The sequence below is a fragment of the Lissotriton helveticus genome, chromosome 8 (assembly GCF_964261635.1).
Source record: "Lissotriton helveticus chromosome 8, aLisHel1.1, whole genome shotgun sequence".
NCBI lineage: Eukaryota > Metazoa > Chordata > Amphibia > Caudata > Salamandridae > Lissotriton > Lissotriton helveticus.
This window is the reverse complement of record NC_136069.1, coordinates 989,949,945-989,964,486: the sequence shown is the minus strand read 5'-3', so window position 1 is coordinate 989,964,486 and position 14,542 is coordinate 989,949,945. Positions and strand designations below refer to the sequence as shown.

At 44.8% G+C, this 14,542-nt stretch overlaps 1 protein-coding gene across 1 annotated transcript in view; it reads right to left on the bottom strand.

The window, feature by feature from the left end:
- Window positions 1-4,652, bottom strand: part of LOC144771844 (omega-amidase NIT2-like) — a 355,442-nt gene extending 350,790 nt beyond the window's left edge. Inside the window, exon 1 of the mRNA XM_078656108.1 lies at window positions 4,627-4,652. The gene's annotated coding sequence lies outside the window, so the exon portion shown is untranslated. The remainder of the gene's footprint in view (window positions 1-4,626) is intronic.
- Between the last annotated feature and the right edge of the window lie 9,890 nt (window positions 4,653-14,542).

Here is a 14,542-nt window from a genome sequence, read left to right as displayed (position 1 = left end):
GGGGGTTCGCACGGGGTGCGGGGTTCACGGGTGGTGGGGTAGTTTGCATGGGGGCTGGGGTGGTTCGTGCGGGGGTGGATTGCATGGGGAGGTAGTGGTTGGGGTGGGGGGTGTTTCACACAGGGGCGGTGGTTCACGTGGGGGGTGGTTCGCGGGTGGGGGTGGTTTGTGCATGGGTGTGGTGGTTCGTGTGTGGGTGGGGTGGTTCGTGCGTGGGTGGGGTGGTTCATGCGTGGTTGGGGTGGTTCATGCGTGGTTGGGGTGGTTTGCGTGTGGGTGGGGTGGTTCGCGCGTGGGTATGTATGTATGTATGTATTTATTGCTTGTTAAGCGCAACTGTCACCCAAAGGGCATCCTGGCGCTGAGACCGATCCAAACATCTGTTAGGTAGGCTACATTACTCTTGGGAACAAGTGGGTCTTAAGGTCCCTTTTAAACGTGGGTAGGTCGTGGCTACTCCTCAATGCCAGAGGTAGAGTATTCCACAGCATGGCGGCCGTAAAGCTAAAGGCACGTCCACCCATCCTCACTCTATTTATCCTGGGGACCCTTACCAGGAACGCCGAGGAAGATCTCAAAGGTCTGGCGGCCTGATACCAGGAAAAAAGATTCTGAAGGGGTAGTGGTCCTAGTCCATGCAGGGGCCTAAAAACAAGGCATAGAGCTTTAAATGCAATTCTCTGCTGGACTGGTAGCCAATGAAGGTCGGCCAGGGCTGCCGATGAGGAGGCAGATCGCGGTCGAGACAAGGCCAGTTTAGCGGCCATGTTCTGGATCCTTTGGAGTTTAATGACCAGAGTCTTCGGGGCTCCCAGAAGTAGTGCGTTACAGTAGTCTAACCTACTGAAGATGGAACTACGCACTACCTCTGCTCTGGATCCCCGAGGAAGAAGTGGCAAGATTTTCCGAAGGGCACGAAGCAGGCCCATACATGTCGCTGCCGTCCTATTTACGGAAGCATCAAGCTGTAAATTGGGTTCGAACAGGACTCCCAAATTACGAGCTGATTCTGCAGCCTCCACCGAACCCGGGATAGAAGTTGGCCAAAAATCAACCGGTAGTGTGCGAGGAATTCGGTCCAAGGAGCAGTAAAGTACCTCCGTTTTCGACCCATTGAATTGCAATGAGTTGGCTCGCAGCCATGCTGCTGTTGCCGACATACAACGGTGAAAGGCGTCCCTTGAAATTGTCTCCGATCCCTCAAATGAGGGTGTGGGTGGGGTGGTTCGCGCGTGGGTGGGGTGGTTCGCACATGGGTGGGGTGGTTCGTGGGTGGGGTGTTTCGCACGCGGGGGTGGTTCACACAGGGGGTGATTCGCATGGGGGGGTGGTTTGGGTGGGGTGGTTCATGGGGTGGAGTGGTTCATGGGGTGGGGTGGTTTGCGTGGGGGCAGAACCATCACCAAAACCGTGAGCTGGTACTGCCTACCTCGCTCAAGTGAATAGCCATCGGCGGCCACCCCTCCCCCACGCACGCAACACTCTGCCATGAAGAGCACACGGCGAGCCGTTGGCAGGGCAGCTCTGCTCAACAGTGCTTGCTCTCGCTGGATGAGCGGGCCTCTGGAGCACGGGTGCCCCCTGCAATGCAGGGGCTGTGGGGGCCTGTGTTACGCCTCTGGGAGAATGGGACGCTAGCAGCATCTTGAGCTTGGTGCAGACTGCACAGTGGCATTCTAATTTTGTTTTTACTGTGGGCCAATTTTGTTAAATAAAATAGGCCCCCAGTAACAAAACCAGCCCCTTGTTTCGAAACCGGACCCCGTCCTTCCAGCCTCCTGGAGGATTACCCGGAGCTCTGCATGTAAGTGTAAATGCTCCTCAATCCTGCTAACAACTTACAATAACGGCAGCCTCACTAGACATGTACTCACTGGTGCAAGGCCCCCCAGGCACAGTTCCTCTGCTCTACGGGTTCCTTCCTACAGAACTCTGCCCCAGACGTGGTGCGCGTTAAATGAATCACTTTTTTAATCAACACTGTAAACCAGCCATCGCAACCAGGACACGCTGCAGGCAGAATATTCACAAGGGCTGTGCCATGACATCTCAATTCTGCACTCAAAATGCTTTTTAAGACAGCAAAGTCACTGATATGGGTAGTCTCTAATTTCCCCTTAGCAGTTATGTATATCGGGGCGGGGAGCGAGGTTGGTAAAAATAAAATTACAGTTCACCTGGCTGTCATAAAACTGTGCTGTCCGGCATGTTCAAGAAAAAGCAGCATTACATACTTAATCTGATTCTGAGGCCTTCTGCTGCACTGCACAACACACTGTTGCTTGGTTCAACTGAACTGCCTTAAGAATTCCAGTGCGTTGTGTGTGTGTGTGTGTGGCTATGTTAAGGCTATGGCAGCAAATTTTGAAAAGATTACGCTTCCGCTGCCGCAACTGAACATAGGCAACCGCTAGCTACACGTTGGTAAGCGAACCTGTTTAGAAGAGGGTAAGAACATCAGTTCTTCCGCTACACTTCGAAGTTGAGTCGATTAGACAACCACAGGGAAAAGCAAATGGCAGTATATCGAAGTAGGGCACTCTGCTCTTTTTCTTATGCGGTGCAAGTCTAACACATTTCTTAAAAATATATAAATGTCAGATGCACAGTAGTTAACAATAGAGGCTAGAAAACAATTCTAATGTGAGTGTGGCCATTTTCTAACCTGAATTTGTTTTAAAACGCGCAGCACTCACAGAAGCTTGACATTGCCTCCATTCCATTTTAAGTACGCAATTACAAAATGGCCACAATGGGGACGGCGGTATAAGAGGAAATGAGAGACTAGAAACGTAAGGCACGACTACTATAAAACCCTGCCAAATAGAAGACATTTTTTAGGGATGTATATATTTGACAAAATCAACACCTTGTTTTATGACAACCCTCCCATTAGTGCTGCATTTTAATGTAAATACTTAGATTCCCTTTATTGTGACAACTGTTCATATTTTGCTACAGCGTCGGTCTTGAGTTATTTGGAAGCCAGACCTTCAACGATTCGGCTGTAGGTTCTGATAGGCTGGAAATGATATTGTGCCTTTAATGTCGATTGAAGTACGCACTTCGGGCATGCGCAGTGTGTTGTCGGTGCAGAGCTGATCTGTTTCCGTGTTGAAATATCAGCTCGTGGGGGTGGATGGTAGTTGCCGCAGCTTAAGGGCAGAAGACAGCAATGCGAATGTTGAAAACGCATTTTATTCCAGTACTTTTTTGTTTCACCACCCATTTATAGAGCTGCCAACACGAAAGAACTCTGAAAACAAACCATGTGGATAAGTACTGTGCACATACCAGAAAGGTTTTCGCAAGGAAAACGCTAATGAAATTACATTTTAGCCAATACCTTTTGGGTTTGCAGGCTTTTTATGTAATGTGTAAACTAACGTTGAACGTTCGCTTAAAATTAAAAAAATGTCTGTGTAGCGGTCGAAGTGCATTAAAAACAAACATTGGCATAGCCAATAGGTCTTGCCTTTGGGACCTTACAAGTGTTTAGCCATGCAACAGTTAATGTTGTTGCAGTAAGGATATTGTGCTGCATAACTAAATACTTATAAGGTCCCAGAGGCGAGACGTATTGGCTATGCCAATGCTTGTTTATTCATGTTCCAAGACCTCCTGGAACCTCCGCTCTGCCTATACCTTACATTTGTATTTTAGGTTGACTGCCATAGTGTGAGAATGCATTTCAGCAAAATGAATATGAAGTAAGGTTGCCAGCACGACCCTCCCTAACCCCGAGTCCAGTCCCCACACTCAAACACTACCCTGCAAGATCCCCCAGCACTACCCTACACAAACACCACTACACTATCCTAAACCCTAAGGATGAACCTCCCCCAACCCCCAGTCTGGTCCCTAAAAATAGTATAATAAATAAACCACTGATCTACCATTCAGCATGCAGCTTGAATACAATGTTAATAGTAGTCTGGGTAAAGTCCAGTAGTATTCAAATTGTTTGTATTCACTAAATGTTCTGCATTGTAAATGAAGACTATGCGATTACAAATAAGTATGTGCTTAGTATTCTGTTAGTATTCAAGAAGTACCACTCACATATCAGTAGTCTTCATGCACTAGCCTTCCCAAAAAGAACACTATTGAATACTAAAATTGGCATAAAGTAGTCTTCGATGCTATAAAAAGACAGGTTAACCATTAAATGTAGTATTCAACTTCGGTAAGGGGAGATAGCCATGTATTTTAAAGGGTTTCATACAATAAGGATTGCAGGTCTAGAGAGAGCACCTGCCTGCATTGCCACACCCCATTCATTCGCTGCAGAGAGAACCCATTGCGTAGCACGCTATTGCTCAATTTAGCTGTTGAAACACTTCCAGCTTTGCATTTCACTAACTTCAACATGCAATCAACAGGCATTGCTACAGCTACATAAAATGAATTTTCAAAAACTGCCAGATGCCTCCATGTGCTCACAAAGCTGTGCAATACACCAACAGGATCTCATTCTAGCACAGAGGAGCACATCAGAAATAAACACAAGGCAGCAAGTTGTGGACTGATGTGAAACAGTGGACAGCGTCTGCTTAAAAGTCCCTATAAAATGAAGATAAAAACTATTTCAAGTAAATAACTTACTTGGTTGGCTTTATAACTTACTTGATCGGCTTTAGCTCAGAATGTCACAGGTTCCGCAGATTAAAGGAGTCTGTCATGAGCTTTGAAGGATTATGCAGCCCTTCCTTGCCTGTGACTGCCACTTTTCATGTCCATTTAGAAGCAAGGCACTCGGCCAGCCCCTTCCTGTTCCTTTGCTGTTTGCTGACAACCTGCCCTCTGGCTGCATTCCAAGCACCGCCTTGCTGCACGTTCGCAGAAAGTAAACCCTAGACGATTGCAAGCCATGCAATCTTTAAACCATTAAGCACGATACTTTAACAGGTAATAAATATAGATAAAAGAGCTGCTGACTTTGTACCTGAGGAACCGCGTTCGAGTCCCAACATCGGCTCACCGTCCGGTAATTCTTGGCACATCATTTAATCTCCCCTTGCTTAAAAATGAATGTGACCTTGTGCTCTTGTAAAGTGTTAGGGCACCCTTTGGCTGAGTTCGCAATATATGAAGCTACAAAAAACAATGGTGGAGTGTTCGGAAACAATTCCTTGAAAGACTGTACCCAGTTACCTCTTAGAAAGCATGCATCGGCTGGCGTGACTTCTGGAATGTTGGCTCTCATGCCAACATTTTGGATTTGCTGCCAACCTTGCTTGCCTGCTTTACCCCTGCGCCAGGCATGGAACTAAATGTTTTAATGACTTCCTATTTTTCACAAAGGGAATAAGTACTGCCATTGGTTATTTCCTTACTTGATAAAAGGATTAAAAAATAAGCAAAACGTTTCGTTTTACTAGACACGGTTCTAAGTATACTGGTTACAGGGAGTCCCGAAAATAAAGGCATGAAATGTTTCAATGCTTGATGGTCTGTCGATATCAGGAAGCACCTCCCTACAGTTATGAGAAATGTCTCTGGTCATAAGAAAGCAGTGTCACTGGGTCAGTGTTGCTATCAGGAAATCTAAAACAAGCGCGAGCTTCGCGCGGCAGCAGGGGAGGGGGCCTGTGAAATTCCCTTGTGGGAGCGTGCAACCATATGGCGCCACCATATGACGCTGCTCGCTCCTGCAAGGAAATCACCAGATGTGCACGCGTTGCCATTGCAATGCAACGCGTGCACGTCTTTGCACCGAAAGCTGTGCCGTTGGCTACAGATCTCTCTCCTTTGCTGTGCATGTGCACTGCGTAGGCGAGACCTAAAAAGGGCAGCCAGTAACGCAAAACTCCTATTTGTGGTAGGAACTAGAAGCCTCAGAGACCTGCCCAGCTAGACATTACTTGGATACTGCACTGGACCAGCTGGGGCTACTTCAACTCTGGGAATCGTCAGGGTCCATTACAAGCTTCAAAAAAATAGTAAAGAAGTCTGTTAGAAGTGAATCCATCATACGAGACAGAGACGTCTTGACAGAACACGCTCACAGCTGGCTCACTGGCTCTTATAGCAAAGCGATCCTCCAAGCATATCACCAATATAACTTCTCTAAAACCACAAAAGAGAAGTTCATGATATTTCGGTTAGGCTTATTGCCATCTGCACATAACCTGCCTCCATGGCTATTCCCTTCGAAGCTGGCAACTTGTCGTCTATGTGGGGACGGAGAGGAGAACATAGTGCACATCATAACCATATACCGGGAATTATTAAAGGGGCGCCGGTCTCTACTTAGACCAATCTTCAACAAGAAACAAATACGGTCCTGCAGGCAAGCAGTGCTGGTAAGCTTCTCACGTGACGACATCCAACTAAGCTGCTGTTTGGTAACATTTTTAACTGCTGCCGATCTAAGACTAAATAAGATACAACCAGATTACTTGAGAAGCGGCATTGTAGCCGGGTTGGAGCAGGCCCGTTAATCCATTATGCAAAATTCTCTGACAGAGCTTCTTATAGCAAGTACTAAGCACTTTCGTACACCCTAGCCCCGCTGAAAAACATGTACTGGCTAACCGCGGTCACTTTGCACTGAGCCATAAAAGTTGTTGCTGCACCACACACTTTAAACTTATACTCAATCACCCTCCCTCATTTTGCTGCTAAGACTCTGACCAGGGGGGCTATTCTACCCTATGAACTACTGCTAAACCGTCGCTTATAAAAGATTAAAAATCTGGACTTTAACCCACCGAGGCTTGGGGGATGGATTTCTTTGCAATTTTTACTGTGTTATTAATTGCGGCTGCTAGCCTTTTAAATGGAAGCTTTACAGTTTTACAAGAGATGGTCAATCTTGTAAAGGTTTTAACTAACTGTACAATAAATATATTACTTACTTACAATCAAACACAAAATGCTTTGGTTGTGAGTCGCAGAACTAAAAGAGCGTCTGCCTCCCCTGAATGTAATTAATACTCTTGGTCACCAGCGCGTAGGAGTACACGCTGTTGGTAACAGTATAGCTGACGAAGCAGCAAAGACAGCAGTGACGACATACTTAGTAGCAGCAATTACAAGATCTAAAAGTAAGATTGATGATGACATCTTGGCAGCTATTGCTGCTAAAGAGAAGGGAGAAAATTACTCTAGAGTTTTCCCTTCGAAGTACTCTTATCATTTAAGTCCTGATAAAGTTCCCTATGTGAGAATTAACGACAATGGTGACAGATTGATTCCCAACGCGGACCACAGACAAGCATTGATAACAGCTGCTCATGAGGGCATGGCTTCAGCGCATTCTGGCGTTTCAGCGACTGTCACTATCTTACAGCAACGTTACTGGTGGCGCAGACTGAATAAACAAACGCGTGATTATGTCCTTACTTGCGACATATGCCATCAGATCAAACCTTCGACTGCTGCGTCCACTGTAAACACAGTTGTACATATCTAATAAACCACTTGGGTGTGTTTATTTGGATCACTGCGTTCCTTTCTGTTCAGATACTGCGTATAAGTTCATCTTAGTTGCAGTGGATTCGTGCACACGCTTTCTATGGGTCTGGCCACAACGTAGCGCTAATGCTCGAACTGTCATCAGGGATTTGCGTGTCTTTGTGGGAATTTTTGCATGTGGTACCTTCCATTCTGACCAAGGTCCAGCGTTTGCCTCATAGGCATACAAGGAAGCCATGGGATCTTTGGGGGTCCAAGTCAAATTTGTATCTCCATACAGGCCCGAGGGCAATTCAGTTGTGGGGCGGAAGAACCGTGACTTAAAGCAATCCTTGACAGCTAGGGTTTTAGGCACCGGCAGGAACTGGTTGGCCCAATTGTATAGCATCCAATGTGCACTTATTAATCTCCCTAGAAGGTGTCTGGGTGGGCGGACCCCATACAAAATGCTCTTTGGCATAAAGATGTTTGTCCCAGACCTTGATGGTCTATACATGGTGGCGAAGACCGCACCCTTTGACGTAGATGATCATTCTGCTGTGTTACAGAACCTACAAGAGACTTGTGACAGTCTTGCAAAAGAACATTTGCCCTCCACAACTGATACTGCACTACAGATTCCGGTAACTGGCTGGCTACCTCGAGTTGGAGACCTGGTCCGTGAGAAGGTACAAGAAAGAATTTGGCCCCTCTTATCGAGCTCCATTCCAGTGCTTGGCGTGCAGGGCACCAGAACAGTCATTTTACCTCCACTTCTTGGTCGCAAGGATAACAGGTATATCTCCATTGATAATGTCAAACTACAGCGAATGGCCGATTCTTCTTAGTATGACTCCTGCAGTCTCTTGTCCAGCAATGCTGAGAAATTCTGTTTTGGCCCTCGCACATACGAACAGGCCTAACATTGCCATTGAGATGCAAACAGTTACTAATCCATTATTGATCCCAATAAAGATACTGAGTATACCTATCCCACTGATGTGTCGTTGCCTGGTGTGCAAACAAGTCCAGCTGACCAGTCACATTTTTCATTTGACTCTAGCTCTACAAGATCAAGAGCACAATCGAAAATTTCCCTTTTTTCTCTTTGGTTTAAAAGAAATTTTTTGATACCCCCTTAGACTTACATGTGATTGGTGCGCATCTCTATTTTTTAATTCATGTAGATGGGATTTGTGGTTTTCTTTTTTCGTTTCATTAATAAACATAATCTAACCAAAAGATCTACAATCAGTTTCATAAATGGAACTTTGGCACCCCACTCCTCATCACACAGAATGAAAAGGGACCAGACTTTTGTTAATAGAACTGCTTGGCCTGTTTTAGATGGGATTGTGTGGGATGCTGTAAAATTTCAAATTCATGGCCCCACAGAGGTGATAAATGTCCCCAATGTACTTTGTGTTTCTATGGGGGACGTTGTAAAACAAAACATACGCTTTGATGATTAGCATGTCTAGGCCATAGAGGCTCTTTTTTCTGATTTTAAATATAATGCTGCTTTTGATGCTGAAGATTTGTATTATGCAGAGTTGTTTTGTTATCAACACTATGGCAATCCTTTCCTGCATAAAGCAAACACATTTAGAAATATGGTTAAATATACACAATGGGAACATTGTCCAGCCCCCATTGAAGGTAGTTCGAATACTCTTTTGAAAAAATGTACATATTTCACTGATTTTAGATAATCCAATCCAGAAGCCTTTTATTTTAAAACAGCTACGAAGTCCTCTTCCAAAGTTAGACTAACTCACTCAAAATTACTGTACTCAAAATCCTTTATGGATCAATTAGCTATAGGTGGTTATGAGCTGTGGAAAGATACCATTGATCTTAAATCTGTTTGGGGTTCTAAAACCTGGCAGGTACAAGCCACTGAGGCCTTACATCGGGCGTGCCTTATCCCAGCGCACATGTTTTTAAATTCGACTATTTTTCAAACCACTTGCTTAGGATTGGCTACCTCTAAAAAATTGAATGCCCCTTCCATTCCTGATCTTGGTGCTTACCCTACTTGGGACAATCACACTGATATGTCAATTGATGAATTACAGTCCCTACTTACTAATACCCCCTTTAATATTTCCAGCTTGGATTCCCAAGGTTGGTTGCTTTGGCAAAAAAGTTCTGATGTATGCCAACATGGTTTTCTAGGTGTGGCCCCGGGCTATACACAGGTTAGGGTGGACCCACGTTTTGATAATTCCCATTCTGTTACTACCTATTCAGTGGGCAGATTATGTCGAAATTGGCCTAAACATTCCACCTTAGCGTCAGTTAAGCAACACTTATCACAATTGACTGACGATGTTGATTTGAATGACTTTGTAAAAGGCCCTGTAGGAGGCAGGTCCAAAAGATAGATTTATGCTACTTAAAACGAAGTTTGGAAATTGTCTCAAATTGAAGCTGCTTCTAGATTAAGGGCTATTGATCAAGCTAATTTAGAAAAAGTGCTTGCAGTTGTTGATAATAGCATTAATAGACTTTCTTCCAGGATTTACACTTTAGATAATATTGTTTCATCTGTTGTGGATATTGTGCAAGATGATGTTTCTGTTTGGTTCCATGGCCATACTCAATTGCGCTCGATAATGCAATTTGCTGGAACTTTGCAAACGTTAAAATCTGCTAAAGTTCCCTGGGACTACATGAATACCTCATCTTTGTTTTTACCGTTTAATTTAACTGAAAAGCATCAGTTCATGTCCATGAAGGATGCAACATATTCCCTTCTGCATATAGAAAAGTTGGAACCCTTACCATTTTCTGTTGCTGAACATAAATCTGCTGTATGGCTTATTCATGGGTTAATAACACTGCCTTTCCCCTTGTTTAAATTTAGTTCATGTATGAAACATTATGCCCTAGGCAGATGTGAACCACTAGGTAGTGCTTTTCTCCATGAAGTTTGGTGTCTACCATTTACATACAGGTGCATGAGAGATGGTAAAGAAGTTTATTTGAAAGGGTAGAAATGTATTTCCACACCTGATCACTCTCTGGTCTGCACTAATACACAATTGCATGGCGCGTGTAACACTGAAGCCCCCAATTTAGCCTGCATTTTAAAGGGTACTCCTGTACCGGCAATAACACCGGCATTTACATTATTAGCTAACAGTAGTTATTTACTTTTAAATAATTAAGCGTTCTGCGGAATGCAACCCGGCATTCCGTACATTGTAACTATTTCCCAACGTGTAATTTGCTGCAAAAATGTGCTTTTACCGCCCCCACATGGGAGACTCGATATCTCAATCTGGCCTTTTATTCCAACCTTGAAAGCAGAGTTCAACAAGATGAGCAGAATAAGGGCTCAAATGTCCCAAAATGAAGTTTCCCTTACTTTATCTTGTGAAACATTTGTCCTTCATGTGGCTAACACCCGTACACAGGTGCATGCCCATTGAGATACTGATCTCACACATCATTTTGGTGCCTTGATTCACACCATTTTCAATGCCTCTTCGACAACTGGCTGGGCTCACTTTTTTAAAGTTGTTTGCTCCAGCCTTGTGACCTCTTTCCATACGATATGTGGTGTGATACCGGCATTTTTTCATTCTATTTTTTCCAGCGTCTTCGGCGGGTTACCTTTAATTCTCGCCTTGGCTGCCAGCGTGCTGCTGTTGCTTTGTTTGCTCCGCAATGGCTGCACTATCTGTGTCTCGAGACAGCCTGCCTCTGCTGCTCCATCTTTGCAACCAGATGCTTGAATTCTATGGAATGCTACCTCTGGCAACTTTGAGTGTAGCATATGGATTATCCTTCCGGTTCTCATACTTTACATGCGTACAGCCTCTGTATCATTGCCTGTATTGTTCATTTGAATGGTGTTTGGATTTATGCCTGTCAAGTACGGAATCTCCTGCCCCGGATTATGATCAACTGATGAGTCCCTTAGTGGCTCACGAGTTGGACTGTTCTGGCATCAGGATTATGGCCTGTGCGGCTGCGCATGGAGTTCTAGGAAATTGGAACGTATATGAAGCGGCTCTTGACTTCCTGTCACGAAGTTACCTCGAAGTACAGGTTGGTTGTCCTCTGATGGTGCTAGAGGCTCCAGCTATCAAAGAACATGTATGTTCATTTACTTTATTAAATTGGATGGGTAAACTTTTTTCTGATGAGAACAATGAATTCCTTTTGGAGGCTGTTGCAACATACTGTGCCTGGTCGCTGATGGACTAAAGGCAGTTAGCCGGCTAAGAACACATACAGAATGCAGATTTTTTTAAACATTTTACTATTTTTTTATTCATATTGGGAAGTATGCCCTTTTATGGATTTTATTCTTCTCTTCCCTCAATACTTCGAACTTATCATTTCCCAATTATGCGGTTTGACCTTGGGTCCGTCTTACTCGGACTTGAACTCTGCGTTCCCAAATTGTTTCCCTTTTTGTTCGTGCTCCGATAAGGGGAGGGTGTAGTGAAGACCGAAATCTGCCTGCACACATTGCTATGTTAGCATAAGAGCATTAGAAGTTTAAGCCATGTTGCCACTTTGCCGCTTTTGCACATGACACTACGTATCTGTTGTTGTAAGTTAACATGTGAGAAGTCAGCCTGGTATATGATGTCCACTATTCTAGTGGGCACCTTGCACCAGTCTAATCAACCCTTATTGATGGTAGGTTATAAAGTCAACCTTATGGAAAGCTATCCTAGTGGTAGCTGTGGAGAGCAACCTTCAGGCTAAGACTTGGAGACGAGTTAAGCAAGTTGTTTTACCATTTATAATCAATCAATCAATCAAAAGAATTTGTATAGCGCGCTACTCACCCGTTAGGGTCTCAAGGCGCTGAGGGGGGGGGGCGCTACTGCTCGAACAGCCAGGTCTTGAGTTGTTTCCTGAAGAAGAGATGGTCCAGGGTTAGCCGTAGGTGAGTGGGGAGGGAGTTACATGTCTTGGCTGCCAGGTAGGTGAAGGATCTTCCTCCGACGGTGGATTTGCGGATTCGTGGGACGGAGGCGAGGGCGAGGCTGGCGGAATGGAGTTGGCGGGTGGGTGTGTTTGAGTACCAAATGAAAGCACACCACACAAGGTATATATCAAATATATATGTATTTATTCTAAACACAACCCCGCTGCACTCTTTATGAGGTCAGAGGTAAAAGTACAATACAAGGAACTTAATTAGCATACAATAAGTTGCACAATATACGTTTTGCCCTAGGGGCCTCACAAACCATATACTAAAAAGGTGGTATAAGAACCACGTGAGAGTTAGAAAGCAGGCCTGGGGCCTGTGGAATCACTGGGGCTACTCAGAACAACCAAAGTTTAGGATGTAGGAGGCCCACGGGAGACGCGTGAAGTGTCTAAACACAGCCGCGGGTTACCATTGACTTTCTATGGGAAACAAAAGAGTTACAATTTTAAAGATTAAAGGTACAAGGAGGTGACTGCGCTGGAACCCTTTTAGACTAGGACGCTTGGAGAGTCAATACCCACGGTAGCACTGGAGTACTCGTGTTACCTCACCCAGGGAAGCCGGGTGCATAGGTGTCTTTTCGTGTCAGGTTTTGTCGTCGATTCCAATGGAGAGCTGCGAAGAAGTGCTGCAGGCGACCAGAGGAAAAGTGTCCGGGTGGATCGGAGATGTGAAGAACCTGAAAACAGAGAAGGCATAGTCTGGGCCACTAGCCAGTGACCAGGGCGGCGATAGAAAGATGCCACAAGATGTTGGGTAATTTCAGGTGAAAAGGTGAAGTTTGTCTCTTCAGCCACGAGGTCCAATAGGCGTCGACGACAACCAGGAGCTGGATTCGAGTTGTGCCACAAAGGATCTAGTTGACTGTGGTGTTGGTATCTGGATTGGACCCAACAAGCCTTGGCAAACACAACCCATGCAGGATGTCAAGATTGGCTTCGGTGCAGACCAGCAAGGTCTGTGGAACTTCTCCTGAGGGTGTCAAGGTGCTGAGGGCCATCGGGAAGATTAACAAGCTATTGCCCAAAGACACATGGTGCTAGGCTGATCTGCCGCCGGGGTTCGAACCGTGAGCCCCCGGGTTCTGGAGTAAGCTGCCAAACCTCTTTCCCGGTAGATTGGCTAGAGTGAACTGGGGTAGATTGTGTGGATTGGAGTGGGGTGGACTGAAGTTGGATAGATTGAAATGGAGTTGATATTGGAGATGAGTGAGATAAATTGGGGAAAAGTGAGAGGAATTGTGTAAATTAGGGTGGAGGGGGTAGATTGGGTGGATTAGAGTAGGGTAGATTGAAATGAAATGGGGTAGATTGAGTGTGGTACATTGAAGAGGGATAATTGGAGTGGGGTAGATTGGAGTGGAGTGGGTTGGTTTGGAGTGGGGTGGGGTAGACTGCAGTGGAGTGGGGTACATTGGGGTAAAGTGGGGTAGATTGGAGTGGAGTAGTTGAAAATGTATACTTTATTTGATTAAAAAGTTATAATCATAAAAGTGGAGTACATACAAGCATATACATAAATAAACAGTTAAAATAACTCAAATATGATGGAATAATATATCAATATTGGGATTAAAATCTTGCTTTGTTACAAGTTAGTTTCATTAAAAAGCATTGGGAGGCCCTTCAGGCTGCTGAGTGAAATTACGATATGCATGGCGAATAAAAATTGTGAAGCCTGTGTTTAAAGCTGTATTTTCTGGAGTCAAAGCTGCAATAATTGCCTGTCTACGGGTCCGGATTCCCAGCCTATTCCACTCACTTTTCAGCTTTAGTCTGCACTGTGGTAGTAGAGCAGGGAAAAGACATACTACATGTTCCAAGGTTTCAACCGTCTTACCACACCCTCTGCACAATAGATCCTCTGACGTTCGATGCCAGGATGGTAAATCTTTTAAAAATTGCCAGTCACCCAGTCTGAGAGCCATAAAGCTAAGTTTTAAGTGCAGGGAATAAGTGCAGGACAGATAAGAAGGAGGGGAGGCCAGCCCATAAGAATTCATTATTGCCCACGTTTAGCAAAGAGAGCTTTATCAATTGATTAGTGACCTCATTTGTATACGTTTCTTAATGCTGATTTTAAAAACTGCCTTACTGGGGTTAAGATCCCATAGTTCACCCGCAGACATTTGCTGGACAGAGTCCTTAAAGAATCGGGCGTAAGAGCCACCTAGGTTTTTCT